Genomic DNA, 21,264 nt, shown 5'->3' on the forward strand with positions numbered 1-21,264 from the left:
GTAGAAAATTGTCCAAGTGTGTCCCGTACATAAAAGGCAAAACAAATTAAACCCGGCCAATTAGTGCCACATCAGTCTCCTGTCAATCATCAGGAAAGTGATGGAAGGTGCCATCTACAGTGCTATCCTGCTCAGCAATAACCTGCTCAGTGATGCCTAGTTTGGGTTCCACTAGGGCCACTCAGCTCCTGACCTCATTACAGCCTTGGTTCAAACACGAACAAAAGAGCTGAATTCCAGAGTCGAGGGGTGAGTGGCAGCCCTGGACATCAAGACTATATTCAACTAAGTGTGGCACCACTAGCAAAACTGGAATCAATAGAAAACTTTCTGAGTGTTGTTGTGGTTGTTGGAAGTCAGATATCTCAGCTTCAGGGCATTTTTGCAGGAATCTTGCAAGGTCATGTCCTAGGCCCAACCATCTTCAGCTGCAGACCTTCTCTCTGTCATAAAGTTGGAAGTGGAGATGTTCAGTGATGATTGCCCAATGTTCAGCAGCATTCATAGTTCCTCAGACACTGAAGCAGTCCGTGCTCAAATGCAACAAGATCTGGACTATATCCAGGTATGGGCTGACAAGTGGCAAGTAACACTCATGCCACACAAATGTCAGCAATCACCATCTCTAATAAGAGACAATCTAACCATAGCGCCTTGATATTCAAATGTGTTATTGCCACTGAATTCTGCTCCCCCTCTCCACGATCGGCATCCTGAGGGTTACCAGACTCAATTGGACTCACCATGTTAGCACAGACCTAAAAGAGCAGGTCAGCAGCCAGGAATCCTGTGAGTAACTCATCTTCTGACTCCACAAAGCTTATTCAGCATCTACAAGGCAGAAGTCAGGAGTGTGATGGCATGCTCTGCATTTCCCTGGATGAGTGAAGCTTGACACCATCCAGGACAAAGCAGCCCACTTGAATGGCACCATATCTACAAGCGTCAACACCCTCTACACTGTTGCTCAGTCCCTGCAGTGTGTACTGTTTACAAGGTGCACTGCAAATTCACCAAACATCCTCAGACAGCAGCTTCCAAACTCAAGATAACATCCATCTAGAAGGATAAGGGCAGCAGACACTTGGGAACACGATCATCTGCAAGTTCCTCTCCAAGCCACCCACCATCCTGACTTGGAAATATACCAACATTCCTTCACTGTTGCTGAGCAAAAATCCTGGAGTTCCCTCTTAACTGACATCGCGGATCAACCTCCAGCACATACCCTGCAGTGGTTCAAGAAGGCAGCTCATCACCATTTCAGCAAGGGCTACCAGGGACAGGTAATAAATGCTTGCCAGCCAGCAATGCTCACATCCCATGAAAGAATCAAAGAAATAGCTTTTGAACGGGGTACCTGAGTTTGTTCTTTACTTACAGTGCTGAGAACACCTGAGCGAAGGCTATCCCACATGATTTAACTGACTGAGGCCTGTGAGCAAACATGACAAGCTCCCTGGCTTTGTGTTTCTACTAGACAGCAAGGCAAGAATTGAAAAGTGTGGCACTGGAAATGCACAGCAAGTCAGGCAGCATCCAAGGAACATGAGAATCAATGTTTCGGGCAGGAGCCCCCATTCCTGATGAAGAGCTTATGCCTGAAACGTCAACTCTCCTGCTCCTCAGATGCTGCCTGACCATCTGTCTTTTTCCAACACTACACTTTTCGACTCTGACTGTCCAGCATCTGCAGTTCTCAGTTTCTCCTTGAAGTAATATGAGCCTGGTATCTCTGGATGAGGTATTGCAATGCAAGGAAATGCAGGAAAGGGTGCTTGAGTAAGGTGTTTAACAAACAATAACCCATCCTTAATTAGCAGCTTGCTGCTGCCTTGTGTGAAGTTTCTAGATGTTTGCCTACTGTGAGCATACATTTCTGGGCCAGTACCATGTGGCCAATATCTGAGAGCTCCCCTGTATCCAGTCTCCCATTGCCTGGAGGTAGAAAGATCTGGGCAAATGAATTTGTTGAGAAGCTGGGTTGGTAGCAGGGAACAGGTTTCTTCAATGATAAGTGCCTAAAATTTCAAGGAAATAGAGGGTTTATTCCTTGATGAATACTGAGACTAGCAGATATAACCCAGCCTTTCAAACGAATATTCATATTGTCTTAATATAAACAAGTCACAAAATCTCTGAGGTCTTATTTTTAATACATGGACAAATTTAGCTTTCTCCAGAGTGGAAAATCTTAATTCTATTCAGTTCTTTGGTGACAGAATAACCCAAAATTCTAAGTTTAAAGAAGTACAGTTGCAATAAGATGCTAATTTGAAAGACAATGTTTTCTGAGTCTGTGCTGAAGTACAAGATATAAAGACTATGGACACTGATATCATTAAATCTCATTAATGCAGGACATAACCTGTTGATTCTTCATTCTCCAGGGTTGCACATAGATTGTTACCTTGTCACACTTTATTAACTTGCATTTTATCAGCATTTTTCTTTAAACTGAACATGCGCAAATAAGAAATACCACGAGATGTTCATTTGCGTAAAACTGGGCAAATATCTGATTCCTCTTAACATTGCCAGGGAATTCATCCCATCCTGTGTCTACTTGGCAGAATTTTACTGCTGCTGGCAATTTCTAAAGGCAGACATCAAAAGACTTTCTATAATTCTTAGCTGTCACTTCTCCATTAGTCAGGTACTTGACTCCAACGAAATGCTATCAAGTACTTTGGTAAGTAACAATACAAAGTTGTTTTGAAAATATTGCTAAGCGGCTGACGCCATTGGTGTATGGCATGACCAGCATAAACAATCAAAGTTTACTGGACAAGTGAGTGAAGCTGGCAGATTGGAAATTTCGAAGTCATTGGTATCAGCCACAGATTAAGAAGCGTTGGAGAACTCAAGGTGAGTAGCCATAGGTGTCCGTCTGGATAAAGTTTGATTACACGATTTACCCTGCTTCTAGTTGACTTTAGCCTAGATAGAGTGGTTTAAATGATTACTTGGAAGGTTGTTCTTTTCTTTAATGGTACAAATATTAAGAACTGTCCAACCAATGTTTTTCAGTCTTGAATCACTTTACAAGTTAATGCATCGTTGTTCTTTACTGAATTGTTGATGGCTAATTTCTTATTTTCCATTTCATCTCCATTTCAGCCCAAACTGGTCTTGCGACTGAATACACTTCTGACAGAATGTTGCCTGTCTGGTTACTGGGTGTGTTGCTCATTGGATATTCTCTATTTCAAACTGTTAAAACAGGTAAATAACAGACCTGATTTTCTTGATATAGAATTGTCAAGGGTATAGAATGTTCCAGTGAGTCACTCTGGATAAATAAATTATGACATGGTTTTCCTTAACTATCTTATGACCATTTTTCACCTTATTAGTCAGATAGATGACTTAAGATTTCTTAGTAAACATAATACCTTCACAACATGTGAAGTTTGGTGGCTCAAATACTGCCCATTCAAAAGGTAACAAATTCTGTTTGCGTTTTAGAATTCTCTCACCTCTTTACTTCTTAATCAAGTCACTTGCTCTCCTTCACTTTAATTTCACTCCCTCTTTCTCTTCGTCAGTCTGCATTACTCTCTACTGCATGGCTCCCTCATTCTGTCAATTTCTTCTTAGCAAATTATACATTTCTTTCATTCATTAGTGTCTCCTCAACTCTCATGAGCCTCCCTCCTTCATCAGTCTTACTCTTAACTCCTTTCAGTAATCTGTCTTCAGCAATCGTTCTCTTTTGCTAGTTCAGTCTCTCCAGTTCATCAATCTCTTGCTGCATTGAGGATCTCTCTTGAGACATCCTCAATACAGCAATATCACCAAGTTAGACAGGGAATGAGTTCATGAGTAAGTGAGTTTGTGAGTTCGTGAGTGAGTAAGTCTGTGTGTGTGTAAAGGGGTGGGCATTGGGACAGCTCGGAGAAAGAGGAGTCCACGGAACCTGCACTCTGACAGTCTGTCAGAGACATTTTAGCCTTTCTTAGCAGAGAAACAATCTTCCAATGGACTGGGCTTTTGGCACAGTTACAGGCTAAAAGATAGCAGCTCTCACACTGTGAGCAGGGCAGGAAAAGAACTCACCTCTCACGAGTATCCAGGACTCACCTCCAATCCGTGACACAAGGAGCTGCCTAATAGTATGTTGGAATAATGGATTGTGCAGAATTCAGCCCCACTCAACAAGCTATCTATAATATCAAAGGGCAAAAGCAATAGTTGCCATTCTAGTAAAGAGGGTCAAAACAATACTTAGATATTCATGTTGGCATCGCTTTAGTTCTCGACTAGCCCAAGTGATTTACAACTCAGTTGATTAACTGAGCCTGTTCATTTCATTTCTTTTCAAGCCAAGAGCAGTAGAAGATTGCATCACATTTTTCAAGAGTTTAAACTTTGGGTGAAGCAGTTGTATTCTTTCTTGTGTCAGCAGGTTCAGAAGAAGCTCAGGGCAGTCCTTTTGTAAACAGCTCTGTACGAGAAGCTAGCAGACTGGTGAATAGGGCAGACAGAAAGACTCGAGACAGGTAAGGCAATACCTCAGGTCGAATGATCACAGAGTGTGCGGGCTGAGGTGAGTGACATTGTTAAAGTTTATTTCAGGAGTCAATTTTCCTGGTCCTTTGGAAATGGACAGGGTGGGAGGCAGGAGGGCTGGCAAAATAGGTGAGAAAATGCAACACAGGGCTGGCCAATATCTTTCCGCTATCATGGTCTTTCCACATGGCAGCCAATTGAGCTACTTCAAGATGCAATTAACATCACCTCCCACCAACACGGGCCTTTTTCCTACAGCGGGCAGCCGACTAATACCTGGGGGATCACCGGGTAAAACCTGGAACCCTTGCAGTAGGTTCTTAGGCTAGCCTGTGGCATCTAAGAGCCCAAATGACCACCCCTGTTCCCACCTCAGACTGCCAGCCTTCTCCCCAAAAGCCACTGCTTCTCTTGGGATTGCAGCCAATGCTCCCTCTAAGCTGCCCAGCCGTGCTGTCTCACTGCCTCCAGGAAGCTCAGAACGTGCTGATTGGTTTTCTGATATTTGGCTTCTCCTCCCCGACCAGAAGATGCTGACGCACACAAACTGTGGAGGTCTGTGCAACGGTACAAAGCAAAAAGGCGAGGGAATGTTGGCTGCAGTCTCAGCCATGGCAAGCGGTGATGAGTCTGAGTTACCATCGCTCTGATTGACTCAGCAGCTCTCAAATAACCAACATTTCAGGGAAGGGGAAAGAAAATGCACCCAAGACAGAAACAGATCGGCAGCAAAGGGGGCACAAGAAGGGATCAAATCCTGCACTCTGCATCTCACTACCTGGTGGGAGATCCTCCCACACAGACCCAAAGATTTGTGAGTCAAGAATCAGCTTCTTCAATCACTTGGAGATTCATGACAGAAATCCGCAAATCTGAGTGGATTATTGACACATCCCTCCATCTTTATTTGGAAAATGGTCACTATGTTGGCCTTTTATTTGGCTACCACTGGCAAACTGCTGCCCAGGGTCCCATGTCCTATTAGAGGAGGGAGGTTAGATCTTGCTTTTGCTGTCAGCAACTGAACTTCTAACTGTTCCAAGCCCATACTTCGGATTACTTAATTTGCTCAGATTTTCAATATAGTTGGAATGGGTTTATTCATTGTACAGTATATCTTACATAACCATTCTATGGTTTTCAACATCAGAGGTGACAGTGGCTCCCAGCAACAGCAGTGTCTACCCTTTATGATCAATCACCACTTCATCCTGCCCTCGACCCACTAGAATAACATGAGCATCAATATTTCCAGGCTGTGACTGCTATGGTTCATCATTGGTAAACTTGCGCCCATCACAACTCGGGTATCCAAAGTCAGTTGCTGCACGAATAAGATGCATCGGAAGATTGCAACAATTGTATAAGAGAGAGCTTGATTGTGGAATGTTCTGCTATTTTGGGTCCTGTATATTTAAGAGGGCTGAGATGTGAGGGAAAGATTTAGAAAAAGAGAAGCTAAGAAATGGAGAATAGTGAAGTTCTAGAGTCTGATTTCCTGATCTGATGTTCCCAATGCTCCACTGTTTCCATTTATAAAAATTAATAGACTGTGAATCAGACTCAGCAGGTTTTCAATGTCCTCATGGGAAACACTACTTGATCCTGAGGCTTTGAATGAGCTACTCAGTCTTATAATGTACTTACTGAGTTAGAATGGAGCGAAGAAGTGGTGAAGGCAAGGATCAGGTTATTGAAACTGAGTGGGGAATATCTGATCTGGGAAGGGCAATGTGGAGCTTTCTATGGCTATGGATCCGTGTTAATTCAAGGCTGATGTCTATTCACCATGAGTCTTGACCTGCTGCCAGCCAGCCTTCCCAACTGCTGATCGGTTTTCACAGTAAGGTGTGTCTCAAGGCCTGAGGCAGTTTAGTGGAAAAGTTTTGAACAACTGAAAACAGGATTAAAAACTGAAGGAGCTGCGGATGCTGTAAATCAGAAGTTGCTGGAAAAACGCAGCAGGTCTGGCAGCATTTGTGAAGAGAAATCAGAGTTAACATTTTGGGTCTGGTGACCCTTCCTCAGAATTCACCTCTGTTCCGAAGAAGGGTCACCGGTCCCGAAACATCAATTCTGATTACTCTTCACAGATGCTGCCAGACCTGCTGAGCATTTCCAGCAATTTCTGTTGTGGAAACAGGATTATCCTCGCAGTCAATATTATCAGGACTGCTAGACTTCAAAGACAGTTTTAGAATTTCTTTGAATTGTTTTCTTTCATCTTCCTGGAACATTGACTATTTTTATAGATGAGAGACTGGGAGGGGCACTTTACTAAGCTGACAGATCTGATTTCACGGAAGTTTTGTCATGTTATGGACTACGCCAGACCACTCAAAACATTCTTAAGCAGGCAGCTCACACCATAACTTTGCAATGTGTTCCGGTAAGTGTGCAGTGAAAATTACCCAGATTAAGTTAGCGAGGTTGACTATTAGATTTTAAAACAGACAAAAATTAATTCACAAAATTACACACAATGAAACACAAAGAACAGAATAAAGAACCCCTACAGAATTCAGCCTATCCAACTAGATATAATTATGCTGTTCTGAATATACATAACAGTCCCAATAAGCAAACTCCCTTTAAAGACTAGTATTAGTGGAACACATGCTTACAGGTTGAAGTTGAAGGGCAGAAAGAGAGAGTTTCCACACAGTTCCCTGTTGAACTTCCAACCAGTTCAATACTGAACTAAAACTACTCAGCTCAGCTAGAGAGCTGACCACTCCTCTTTCATTCTACAGGTCACTTCTAAAACATGACCACTTTGGCCTGAAGTCTCATCTGTTTACATGCAAACAAAAGGCCTCTCAAAATCCTTTTCATCTCTGTACCAAACTAGACTGATCGGAGCCCAATCCGGTTTATCACCCCACTGAAAAAATCAAGGACAAGTCTCCTTGAGCCAAGGAACAGCTTTAGTAAAAAAGGGACTAGCTTTGTGACAGCCTGAATACCTGTGAAACTGACTTCAAGAAAATCACTAGCTTTTGGAATCAAGCTGCACCATTCTGAATGCGTCATAGTTTAAGCAGGGTGCAAGTGAGGTGGTTGGCTTGGACAATCCCTAAAAGATTGAACTTTGCATGGTAAATGTAGGAACTGGATTCTCAGTAGTTGTCTAATAATGGTGTGGACAATGTCACTGTAATGTGGCTTTTGTGAATAAAGTTGGCAGACTTATGTAATCTCCATATTCCTTAATAGCTTTACTCATAGAATTAAGGTATAGGTCAAACATGATCTAACTGAATCACAGGAGATGATCAAGAGGCAAAATGGTGAACATGTCTTCTGACATTTGAAACTTTGCAGATATACAAGAGGTATTTCTTCAAATGGCACATTGACAGTTATTTGCATCAACTGCCCTCAGCTCCCATAGAGCCAGGAGTACACTTTTACTGTCAAAAAGATCGAGTTCAACAATAATACAATTTCTGACTTAGAGCCTTTATTACACTTACTGGACACTGCAATTAGACCATCACTGCATAATTATCTGACTAGAAACCAATTTATTTTATATTGAATATTTTATTCACATTAATGTAAAGATTATTTGTGCAGAGGCTGAAGTTATATGAGAATTGGGCAGGTCAAGCTTTGTGGGTGTGTCCCAATATTTAGACAACAAGATAACATCACTCAGGCTCCATTCATTGTCCAGTCATGTAATGTTTTACGAATGTTGTTATTATCCCGATGCAAATGGCACAATCATTTCAAGAGAGGGTAGATGCATAACTATCTGAAATACAGAAGTCACGGTGGCACAGTGGTTAGCACTGCTGCCTCACAGCGCCAGAGACCCGGGTTCAATTCCCGCCTCAGGCGACTGACTGTGGAGTTTGCACATTCTCCCCGTGTCTGCGTGGGTTTCCTCTGGGTGCTCCGGTTTCCTCCCACAGTCCAAAAGATGTGCAGGTCAGGTGAATTGGCCATGCTAAATTGTCCGTAGTGTTAGGTAAGGAGTAAATGTAGGGGTGTGGGTGGTTTGTGCTTCGGTGTGGACTTGTTGTGCCGAAGGGCCTGTTTCCACACTGTAAAGTAATCTAATCTAATCTAATTTAATCTTGGTGTGTCATTCTGCTGTTAGTCTTACAAAAAATGGTATCTTATTGGATGGCTTCCCATTCAAATAAATGGTATGGATTGGAGTTGCTGGTGGTTGGGAACCGATAGAAATTTAGAGCCAGTTCATTCCAGTTCATTTTAAAACCATGGCAGCAAGTCAAGCTCTCCAGCATTAACTGTTTTGATGCAGATTCTCTTTCCTTCAGGGTGCACTTGCTGGAGATTCCTTTTATCTTTACATTTTGTTTTTGTTTTGCTCTTTCTTAATCAAGCCTCCTTTCCTTCTCTTTCTTTATTTCTGCATTTAGCATCAAACTCATCCACAACAATAAACTCGTTGTTTATTTTCTGATCCTTCAATTTGTTAATTTTGGAAAATATGCTGCAGCTTGCCCCTACTGCCTCGAAATCAAAATGCATTATCTCACACTTTCACCAATTCTCAGCTCAGACTATCATTGGCATTCACAGGAAAGATTTACTACTGGCAGATTCCATTCATAATCTGTTACATCGCTTTTGGACTGGTATGGAATCTTTTGCAACCATTTTCTGCCTTTATATTAATAATGTAACAGAGACCAAAACAAAATCCATTCCAGCGTACAAATGTCCAAAAAAAGGAGTGACTGTAAGAAGTGAAAATGAACTCAGTGTCAATTGGATGCTGCACCAATGTATCTAGATTGGGAGGCTGGCAAGATTAGCATTGGAATTTCAAAATACTACACATGGCACTGAAAGCAGAACTTGGAGTTCAATGTCAGCTCTTCAAAGTCACCCAATATTAGTGAACACAGGAACTGAAGATGGCAAACAGACAAGCTCACTGAAAGCTTGTAAGCTGAGAAGGAAACACTGAGCAAGAGGCTTCAGGACTGCACATTGTAGATGAGAATAACGTGACCAATCCTGATTCAGCTAATTATTGAAGGACATGATGCATGTTGAAAGGAAGAACAAAGTGCCTGCAGTTGGATTATTACTTAATACACCAATAAAATGCCCTCCAACTGGCTTAATGAGTAAGCATGACATTATGAGCAGGAAATTGGAACCCAACATGTAGATTACTGACATCAGAGAGCAAGAGATTAACAGCAGATTAGTAACACACGGACATTCGATTTAACTCCTTGGTGAGATCCTTTCCACTATGGGGAAAATGTCTCCCTACCCACATTGTCAAGACCCCTGGAAATTTTGAATGCCTCTGGAAAATTCCTTTTTAAGCATCCCTTTTCGAAGATCAATCCCAACCTCTCAGTCTCACCAGGAATCTTGACCTGACCTAGTGAAGAGAGGTGAAATAGTTTCCATCTTTTCCTGCTTCTGGTTTGACTGCAATCAGGTTTTGATTTTAAAACAGACACACTTTACCAAGTCAGTGTTCACTCATCTCTTTAAATGTGGCTTGTAAAGAAAGAGACAAAGGTTTCCTTGAGTTTAACAAGAAGTCAATCTACAACCCATCCAGTTAAAAATCTGATGATAGTAAGATCGTAAATATATGTCCTGACTTCTGCAACTCATGCACAAAAACACATCCGCAAAATAAAAATGCAAATGTGCAAGTTATAGAGTAACAGAAGGTATCTTGGGCCAAAGTAAGGTTCGATAAAGAGAAAACGATAAATCAGAATCCTTTGGTTTTAATAGAGAGTTTGGCTCCCAGCTGAGGCAGTCTTAAGTTCTGGTTAATATGTTACAAAAACACATCCACAAGCTAAACATGCAAATATGCAAGTTATACAGTAACAGGGGGTATCTTGGGCCAAAGTAAGGTTTGATAAAGAGAAAACGATAAATCAGAATCCTTTGGTTTTAATAGAGAGAGTTTGGCTCCCGGATGAGGCAGTCTTAAGTTCTGGTTAATATGTCTGTCCTCTTCCAGAAACGCAGTTGTGCAGGTTGAAATCTTCCTCGAGATTTTTCCGTCTGCTTGCAGGAATGGTGACACAACTAAATGCAGTTAAAAGACTGCTGACTTTATTGGTTTATTACAACCAGGTGAGAAGGTGTGAACTAGTCCCTTTCTTTCACATTGTCTTGGTCAGTTGCAACAAAGCTTTGACTTTTTTAGCATGAGTATAACTCTAATTAAAAATGTAGCTGACTAACAAAAACTAACATTAAGGAGCCAAAGGCAAAAATAAGCTTATTGCTTGTGAACCCTGAGAAAAATAATAAAGACACGATGTTAACTTATAAGAGACATGCTCATGATATCTTTACTGTTTCATATCCTGTGACTCAAGGGTATTAAACGCCTCAGTCTCCAGCTTAACTGGAGTCACTTGAAACATGGATATTGATGGAAACATAAGACCATAGAATCATAAGACATAGGAGCAGAAATTAGGCCATTCAGCCCGGTGAGTCTGCTCTGCCATTCAATCAAGTTTTTCAACCCCACTCTCCTGCTTTCTCCCCATAACCCTTGATCCTCTTGATACTCAAGAACCTATCTATTCCTTCTTAAATATACTCAATGACCTGGCCTCTACAGACTTCTGTGGCAGTGAATTCCATAGATCCACTACTATCTGACAGAAGAAGCTTCTCCTATCTGCATTCTAAAAGGTCTTCCCTTTACGCTAAGGCTGTGCCCTTGGGCCCTAGTCACTCCTACTAATGGAAACATCTTCCCAACATCCACATTCAGTATTCTGTACGTTTCAATCCGAACACCCCACACTCCATCCCCCCACCATCCTTCCAAACTCCAGTGCATATAGAGCCAGAGTCCTCAAACATTTCTCATATGTTACGCTTTTTATTCTTGGTACCATTCTTGCGAAACTCCTCTGAACCTTCTCCAGGGCCAGCATGTCCTTCCTGAGATATGGGGCCTAAAACTGCACACAATTCTCTAAATATCGTCTGACTAGATCCTTATAGGGCTGCAGAAGTATATCCCATCTTTTGTATTCAAGTTGTCTCAAAATAAATGACATAATTACATTTGCCTTCCTAACTACTTACTCAACATGTAAGTTGACCTTGAGAGAATCCTGGTGTACTAGAACTCTCACGTCTCTTTGCACTTCAGACTTCTGAATTTTCTCCTCATTTAGAAAATAATTCATGCCTCTATTCTTCCTACCAAAGTGCATGACCTCACGCTTTGCCACATCATACTCCATCTGCCACTTCTTTGCCCATTCTCCTAAACTGTCCAAATCCTTCCGCAGTTTCCCCACCTCCTCAATGTTACCTGTCCCTCTACCTATCTTTGTATCCTCTGCAAACTTAGCTAGAATGCCCTCAATTCCTTTATCCAGATCATTAATGTATAAAGTGAAAACTTGTGGTCCCAACACTGAGCCTTGCGTAACACCCCTTGCCATCAGCTGTGATTCTGAAAAAGACTTTTTTATCCCCACTCTCTGCTTTTTGCCAGACAGCCAAGCTTCTATCCATGCTAGCACCTTCCCTTGAACACCAAGAGTCCTTATTTTACTCAGCAGCCTCCTGTGCCACATCTTGTCAAAGGCTTTCTTGAAGTCCAGGTAGATAACATCAATTGGCTCTTCTTGGTCTAACCTGCTTGTTATTTCCTTCTACCAAATTTGTCAGGCATGACCTCATCTTGATGAAACCATGCTGACTTTGTCCTATTTTACCATGCACATCAAAGTATTCAAAAATGTCATTCCTCAAAATGGATTCCAGGATCTTAACAATGACCGAGATTAGGCTAATTGGTCTGTAATTTTCTATCTTTTGCCTTACTCCCTTTTTAAAACAGGGGTGTCACATTAGCGATTTTCCAGTCCTTTGGGACCTTCCCTGACTCTAGCGGTTGTGTGGGATGACTGGGTTGGACAGGGGGTGCGGGGGTGCGGACAGGGGTCAGACGATGGGTGGACAGGGGGCAGTGGCAGAAAGCGGGTGGGGAGGGACAGAGACAGACGGGTGACGGGGATGGGTGTGGACGGGGCGGGGGTGGAATGGGGACAGATGGGGGGGGGGCAGGCCCGTGCACATTGTGCAGTGTGCAGTGTGCAGCTGTCTAGTCTCCTGAATGGGAAGCGGACTTAGCAAGTGCTCACTGTGTCAATCCCATTGAACTAGTAGGGTGGGAAGCTTCAGCAATGCTGCCGGTCCCTTACACACAAGTGTGTGTCTGCTCAGAAATAAACCCTGAGACAGACAGAGGGAGCAAGGCAGGCAGAACGAGGGAAAAGGAAACTTCTGAAACTCCGACTCCCAGCGAAGAGGCATTGAATCAGTTATCTGAACAATCAATTATCCAAACCGAATACTGCCCACTCATCTCGTTCAGATAATCGAGATTCCTCTGTATATCTAAAGGAACTCTTACAGTTTTCCATTATATTACTGGCTAACTTACCCTCATATTTAATCTTCTTCCATCTTATTTCTTTGTTTGTTGCCCTTTGTTGGTCTTTGTAAACTTCCCAATCCATTAAACGCTTTCTCTTTTGCTTTCATGCTGACCCTGACTTCCCCAGTCAGCCATCCTTCCTATACCATGCTTCATTTTCCTCGGGATGAGTCTCTGCTGTGTCTCCTGAATTACTCCCAGAATCTCCTGCCATTGCTGTTCCACTGTCTTTCCAGCTCGGCTCCTCTCCTAGTCAATTCTACCCAGCTCCTCCCTCATGCCTCTATAGCTGCCTTTATTCAGCTGTAATACTGTTACCTCTGATTCCATCTTCTCCCTCTCAAATTGCAGAGTAAATTCAATCATATTATGATCACTGCCTCTTAAAGGTTCCTTCACCTTAAGCTCCTTTATCAAGTTTGCCTCATTGTACAACACTAAATCCAGAATTGCCTACTCCCTAGTGGGCTCTACCACAAGCTGCTCCAAAAAACCATCTTGTATAGACATTTCACCTGATTGTAACTGCATAGCTTACTCTTACACACTGAAATGCCTGTATCTGTAATATATGTATATACTAAGAGCTCTAATAAATATCTGTTACATTTTTTCACACTCTGTTTCCAGCTATATTTCTTACATTACAGGAATTAACATAAGCATTGCTTCACTAGGTACAGACATCTAGTTGGAGGCAAAAGCTTGATCCCACAATGGTATCACTAGATTATAGCGAGAGTACTGTAGGAAGCAACAATAGCCAGTTATAAAATGATTCACGTTTTCAGTGATAGATACTTGGAAACCTCATTGAAGATTAGCTAAAGGATATCCCCAAACTGAAAAGCATTCAGAAAACCAACAGCACCAATTTCTGTGAGTAGAGATCTGAAAATTGAATAGCTATAAGTTTTGCTGCTTAAAACATAGTTTAGAATTCCTGACCCTCTTATCAGGCTGCTTTGCAGTATAAAAGAACTGCAATCAAAGGCTTCTTACAGTTTAAATACAGAGTCTTTGATTGAAAACATGGCTTTCTAAAACACTAAAAAGTGGTTTTCCAGACTAAGGGGCTTTACCTTCATGCAATGGTTAGCTGGTATGACCATTTTGTCTCTTCAATTTGGCATAAAAGTAGAGGGAAGTCTGTGATTTAATTATTTCTTATTTGGCACAAATTCATCGGATTGCTACCACAGGCATGCATGTGTTGAAGGGAGAATCCTAAAGTTATCAAAATCCAATAAAGGGACAGCATTCATGTAGAATAAAGAAAAACAAAAGCAAAAGAAATAAGCAAAAAGGATAGAGCCACAAACAAAGCAAGCATGCACTGCACTCTACTTCAATTTTTAAAAATGCAACAGACCTCTGAGGATAAATGGAAGACAAATAGTTCATTATGGATTGGGCAGACAATGGTTTCTTCATTGAATTACAGCTATTCAAGCAACATGTGCAGCTTGATTTTGTAGATCAAGTAATAGATGCTGCTGAGAAGAGATCTTTGAACATCTTATTACAGGTCTAAATGAGCAAGGAGGAGCTTTACAGCATTAATTCATCAATCTGTGTGGGGAATATCCAGACCATTTGAAGAACACCTGAAAGTAAGAATGAACCTCAGGAATACTGGAATCCAACTCTCATACAGAAACCTCAAAGGTCAATTGAGCTGTTTGTCACAAGATGCCACACCAAAAGGCATAAGTCTGATTTCTCTGAAGAAGAACTCTCAGAGAGGCTCAGGAAATTGGTAATCACCTCTTCACTGACTTCTGGGCAAGTAAAGATCCATACCATTGATGCATTATCTGAAGAAGGACAGCAGTTTAATTCATAGTGACAGGCCAATAACAATTGTGTGCCTCTAGTATAACCAGAGCTGATTCTACAGTCAGCAAGGTGCATCAAACCAACACTTTCAGCTCCTGGTGGCATCACAATGCAATGGATTGGCATTTACCAACATGAAGTGCCAGGTCAACGTTAACTGGACCATCTTTCTTGAGTCCATTTACTTTGCCCATTGAGTCATTCTGATCCAAACAAAAGGCTATTAAGCAAATGCCAAACCCGCAGGATAAAAAGGATGAGTGACATTGTCTCAGATTTTTCAACTTCCTCTCATCATATAGTCGCAACTGCAGAGAATAGGTATCTCTGCTGAGAAATTTATTTAAGAAGAACACTCTTCATGTATGACGAGATGGCCACCAATACATCTTTGATCCTCTCAAAATAGATTGACAGAGAAGACTTGCAGACTGCAATACCCCGACCATAGAAAAGATACTCTCTGGAAATAGATGCATTACAAAAAAAAGCTGAGACATGTGATTTTGCACGACAAAAACTTGTTGTTTTTGGTTCAATAGCCCTGTCATCTGACAAGTGACCCATTTCAATATAGTTACAAATACACTGGTACAAATACCCTGCTGGAGACAAAAGCTTACATCATGACGTAAAGTCATTTGTCTTTTTCAGGGACAAAGAGAGAGAATCTGTGTTCAGATCTGCATCTATATTCTATCACCATTGCTCTGCCAAATAAAAACACCTGGCAGTATATTCAGTGTCTGCACAAGTAATGCTTTCAAAGGTAATAATTGAGGTGAGGTCTATCTTTAACATGCTATTTTTCAGTCTATCTTCCATAATGTTGTAAAAGAAAATAGTAAAGGAAGTTCTTTGCATGCCTCCCAAGGGAGGTGCTGACTAATTTCATTGCCTTTGGTAAAATGTTAATTTCAGCTCAGATTGGATTTTGACCGTTGGTTTCCTGAAATTTAGTCAAACTGTGTGGGTTAGGTGATGCCCGTGACTATTTTAGGTCAGTCATTTTGATCCCTTTTTAAACCCATTTCAGTCTATGAAAGTATCAGGTATTAACTTGGACAAAGGAATTTGAGATCAGCATTCCATAGTTTACATTATTATGACATCAAGAGGATTAGAGACAGTGAACAGCTTTTCTTCACTGCTACTCATACATTCTACCACTCAAACAGACCCAACGTTGGCCACATGACTTCATTGTAATTGTCATCGGAAATTCAAAAATCCACTATATATTTCAAATGGTCGTTTTGATTTACTGCACGGTCACCAGAAATAAATTGGCTCCTTTGTCCAAGCAATTCACTTCAACCTGGTGCACTCTTCCATGATTTCATGCTGTGAATCTTAATTTGTGTTTAGGTGGAAATGAAGCTCTTTCTAAATTCAGTGATTTATTGTCTCAGACGGGGTGATCTGTGGATCCAGTGTGACAATCCCCGACTGAGTGCAGAGTGAACCAATGTATGCTGGCAGCCTTTTTTAAAATTTTATTTAATTTAATTCTGTGTCCTTGTTTCAGTTAAAGGCTCTCCATATTTAAAAGATCCAATGTGTGACTGCATGTAATTGTAACACATTGAATCTCTCAATCTAAGAACCATTCCTATAAATTTTCTCTTCATTGCCCTCAATACCTTCACATTCTTGCTCAAGTATAGTGACTGTACCACCAGAATGTCCATGTCCTCTCACTATCCACTTCATAGTTTACAATGTGGCCAAGTTCTGCATCAATTGCATGTCTTGGAACTGCATTGCACACTCAGGTCTAGCCAACTGTCTCCTTTCTTCAAGCTTAAGAAACAACTGTAACAAGGCTCTTGTTTCCCTTCACTCAGCCAACTTTGAATAAATGCTGCCTCTGTCCTTTTTTTTACCACAAGTTTCAACTTTGCTGACAAATATATTATGCAGCACTTTATCAAACAACCTTGTACTCCATATCAATTGCATTACCCTTAACTAACCTCTATTTCCTCAGCAAAAAAGGTTGATCAAATTACTTAAATACAACTTTCAGTTAATAAATTCATGCTGGCTTTCCTTAATTAACCCACAATTGCTCACGTGCCAAAATACTCATTTCTGAAAACTTTACCACCACTAGGGACGAGCTGGCTGGCAGTTAATTATTGCAAACAGCTTTAAAGCCCTTTCTGAACAGGGGTGTATTATTTAACATTCTTCAGTGCTCTGGGAGCAGCCCTGTACAGTAGGTGAATTGGAAGTTAATCCTATTGTGTCTTTGAAACCTTTAATTAACTCAGCTTTCTCTAATCTGATCTTATCAACTTGTCATGCTTAAGAACAAGGTGGCACCCTGGCTCAGTGGTTAGCATTGCTGTCTCACAGCATCAGAGACCAAGGTTAAATTCCAGCCTCAGACAACTATCTGTGTGGAGCTTGCAAATTCTGACTGTGTCTGGGTACTCCTGTTTCCTCCCACGGTCTGAAGATGTGCACATTGGGTGAACTGGTAAGGCTATAGTGCCCAGGGATGTGTAGGAGAGGGGAATGAGTTGTTTCAGAGGTTTGGTGTGGAGACTTGTTGGGCCAAATAGCCTGTTACCACACTGTAGGGATTCTGAGGTACCAGCCTTTTTCAACTTTTAACCCATACAGTATCCCATCCAATTCTTCTTTCATGTTGTTTTGGGCAATATATACAGTCATATCAAACACTGATGGAAAGTGCTCATTTAATACATCACCTACGGCCCCTGCCTCCTGTGGAATTTTTTTTTGATTACTAATTAGCCCAAGTCCTCAGTCGACAACCTTTTTACTATTTATAGATATATCTAACTCACCCATAAAGAGATGTTATTATATGCTTCTGGAGAAGATGAGACTTGAAATGAGGTCTTCTGGCTCCGAGGTAAGGACTTTACCAAACAGCCCTATTTTTCTATTAATATGCCACTAGCAAATACTGCATTCTTTTTATTTTGGAGGCCACTGTTTTCTCATAGTCACACTTTGCTGACATTGCTTTGAATATGGATTGCACTCTCTTATGGTTTCAGTATAATTTCCACAAAATGGATACATGTGAACTTAATGGCATCCTACATCACAGAAAGACCTCAAATTCTCTTGAAACGCAGTGATCACTCCCTGAAAATATGAGAGATTGAAAATGTTACCTGCTTCAGCCTGGATGGGATCCAACTGGTTTGTTAGAGATGATGACCGTGAACTAACTGGTTAATTAGCTTAGGATCATCAGCAATATCCAGTTTTACCCTCATCTTTTCAGTTCTCAGTTCTCTAATGCTTTTTTCTAGTCAGTGCTGCCAAACTGAGTCCTTCGTTTCTTGATGAGAAAGAACCTCCTCAGTCTGCATTGTGTTCTATGTTCTTAAATTCATCTCCTCTGTCAAAATGAAACCCCTGAAATAGCAACTTGTCTGTATTCCTGTCTGTTGGAGTTATATTTTCATGTGCAGTGATTGCAGGTGAGGTTTCATTCCTAACAATGTGAAGATTGTCATTATGGCGGAAATCAATAGGAGTTTAAGACCTTTCCACACTGTTCAGGGGGTCCTGGCTGATAGCTTTCATTGTATTTGGGAAAATGATATCAATTTAGATCAAAGACAATCTGCCCTACATTGGTTTTATGAAATGTGGCCCACTTATGTGGATATTAAGGATATGGACCAAAAGCAGGTATATGGAACTAGGCTCATGGTCTCATTGAATGGAGGAACAGGCTCAAGGGGCTGAATGGCCTACATCTGATTTATGCTCTGTGGATCAGGTGATCCCTGCGGACATTGTAATGACAAATACCTTGGTCCCTTTTGTATCAAGGCAACTATAGAGGCATGAGGGAGGAGCTGACTAGAAATTACTGGGAGAGGAGCCTACAGGAAACTCAGTGGTACAGCAATGGTAGGAGTTTCTGGGAGTAATTCGAGAGACACAGCAAAAATTCATCCCAAGGGAAAAGGAGCATAGTACGGGAAGGATGAGGCAATCATGGCTGACCAGGGAAGTCAGGGTCAGCATAAAAGCAAAAGAGAAAGCATATAATGTGGCAAAGGGCGGTGAGAAGCCAGAGGATTGGGAACCTTACAAAGACCAACAGAGGGCAACAAAGAAAGAAATAAGGAGGGAGAAGATTAGATATGAGGGTAAGCTAGCCGGTAATATTAGGAAAGATTGCAAGAGTTTCTTTCAAAGTATAACGTGCAAAAGAGTGGCAAAAGTGGACATTGGGCCACTGAAAATGACAATGGAAAGATAGTAGCAGGAAAAGTAAATGGCTAAGGAACTAAATTAATACTTGTGTCATTCTTCACTGTGGAAGATACGAGTAATATCCCAAGAATTCAAGAGAGTCAAGGGGCAGAGATGAGTACTGTGGCCATCACCAAGGAGAAGATGCTAGAGAAACTGAAAGAGCTGAAAGTGGTTAAATCACCTGGACCAGATGGGCTACACCCAAGAATGCTGAAGGAGATAGCTGAAGAGATAGTGAAGGCTGGAGTAGTGATCTTTCAGGTATCTCTGGAGTCAGGGAGGGTCATAGAGTCAGAGAGATGTATAGCACAGAAACAGACCCCGCGGTACAACTCGTCTGTGCCGACCAGATATCCTAACCAAATCTAGTCCCATTTGCCAGCACTGGGTCCACATCCCTCTACACCCTTCCTTTTCATATCCCATCCAGATGCCTTTTAAATGTTGTAATCGTACCAGCCTCCACCACTTCCTCCAGTGGCTCATTCCATACACGCACCATCCTCTGTGTGAAAACGTTACACCTTAGGTCCCTTTTACATCTTTCCCCTCTCACCCTAAACCTATGCCCTCTAGTTCTACACTCCCAGAAGACTGGAAAATCACTAACATAACCATCTCCCCCTCCTTACCCGCTGCCCCCCAACCCCAACCTAGCACCCCTGTTTAAGAAGGGAGCAAGGCAAAAGATGGGAAATTATAGGCTGATTAGCCTCATTTCAGTTGATAGTAAGACTTGGAGTCCATTTTGAGGGATGAGATTTTTGAATACTTGGACATGTATGGTAAAATTGAATAAAGTCAGCATGGTTTCATCAAGGGGAGGTCATGCCTGACAAATCTGTTAGAATTTTTGAGGAGGTGATGAGTAGTTTAGATCAAGGAGACCCAATGGATGTTATTAATCTGGCCTTCCAGAAGGCCTTTAATAAGGTGCCACACAGGAGGTTGCTGAGTAAGATAAGGCCCCATGCAAGATGCTAGCATGGAAAGAAGCTTGGCTATCTGGCAGAAAGCAGAGAGTGAGGATAAAAGGGTCCTATTCAGGATGGAAGTGAGTGACCAGTGGTGCTCCACAAGGGTCAGTCTTGGGACCACAACATTTCACTTTATATATTAATGATCTGAATGAAGGAACTGAGGGCATTCTGGCTAAGATTGCAGATGATACAAAGTTAGATGGAGGGGCAGGTAGTATTGAGGAGGCTGGGAAGCTGCAGAAGGATTTAGGCAAGTTAGAAGAGTAGGCAAAGAAGTGGGAGATGGAATACAATATGGGAAAGTGTGAGGTCATGCACTTTGGTAGGAAGAATTGAAGCATGGACTACTTTCTAAATGGGGAGAAAATTCAGAAATCGGAAGTGCAAAGGGACTTGGGACTCCTCTTCCAGGTTTCTCTTAAGGTAAACTTGCAGGTTGAGTTGATACTTAGGAAGGCAAATACAATCTCATCATTCATCTCGAGAGGACTAGAGTACAAAAGCAAAGATGTGCTTCTGAGGCATTATAAGGGTCTGTTCAGACCACATTTAGAGTATTTTGGGTAATTTTGAGCCCATACCTCAGGAAGGATGCATTGTCCCTGGAGAAGGTCCAGAAGAGGTTCACGAGAATGATCCCAGGAATGGAAGGGTTAACATATGAGGAACGCTTGAGGACTCTGGGTCTATATTCATTGGAGTTTAGAAGGATGAGGGGGGATTTGATTTAAACTTTTCAAATACTGAATGGCCTGGACAGAATGCATGTTGGGAAGATATTTCCATTGGTAGGAGAGACTAGGACCTGAGGGTAGAGGAAAGGGAAGACCCTTTAAAAAAAAAAATAAGGAGAAACTTCTTTCTCCAGAGAGTGGTGAATCTGTGTAATTCATTGCCACAGCAAGCTGTGGAGGCCAGGTCATTGCGTATATTTAAGACAGAGATAGATAGGTTCTTGATTTCCAAAGGGATCAAAGTTTACAGGTGAAAGCGGGAAGATAGTGTTGAAAAACCTATCAGCCATGATTGAATGGTGCAGCAGACTCGATGGCCTGAATGGCCTGATTTCTGCTCCTATGTCTTATGGTCTTATGGAAAACATCTTAAGTCCGTGAAGCTTTCAGATATTAAATCTGCCAATCAGTTTAAAGATCAAAATCTGTAACAACAATCACAGTCACTTTCACAGATGTTGTCAGTGCTGACCTTGCCCTGCTCTGAGGCTGGAGTTGTAGCAGC

General features: G+C 41.7%; 1 protein-coding gene across 1 annotated transcript in view; it reads left to right on the forward strand.

Moving 5' to 3' along the window:
- Positions 1 to 3,400: 3,400 nt before the first annotated feature.
- Positions 3,401 to 21,264, forward strand: part of LOC122564222 (myeloperoxidase-like) — an 83,472-nt gene continuing 65,608 nt past the window's right edge. Inside the window, exons 1-2 of the mRNA XM_043718919.1 lie at positions 3,401 to 3,443; positions 4,409 to 4,502. The gene's annotated coding sequence lies outside the window, so the exon portion shown is untranslated. The remainder of the gene's footprint in view (positions 3,444 to 4,408; positions 4,503 to 21,264) is intronic.

This window comes from Chiloscyllium plagiosum, chromosome 28, assembly GCF_004010195.1.
Source record: "Chiloscyllium plagiosum isolate BGI_BamShark_2017 chromosome 28, ASM401019v2, whole genome shotgun sequence".
NCBI classification, from domain to species: Eukaryota; Metazoa; Chordata; class Chondrichthyes; order Orectolobiformes; family Hemiscylliidae; genus Chiloscyllium; species Chiloscyllium plagiosum.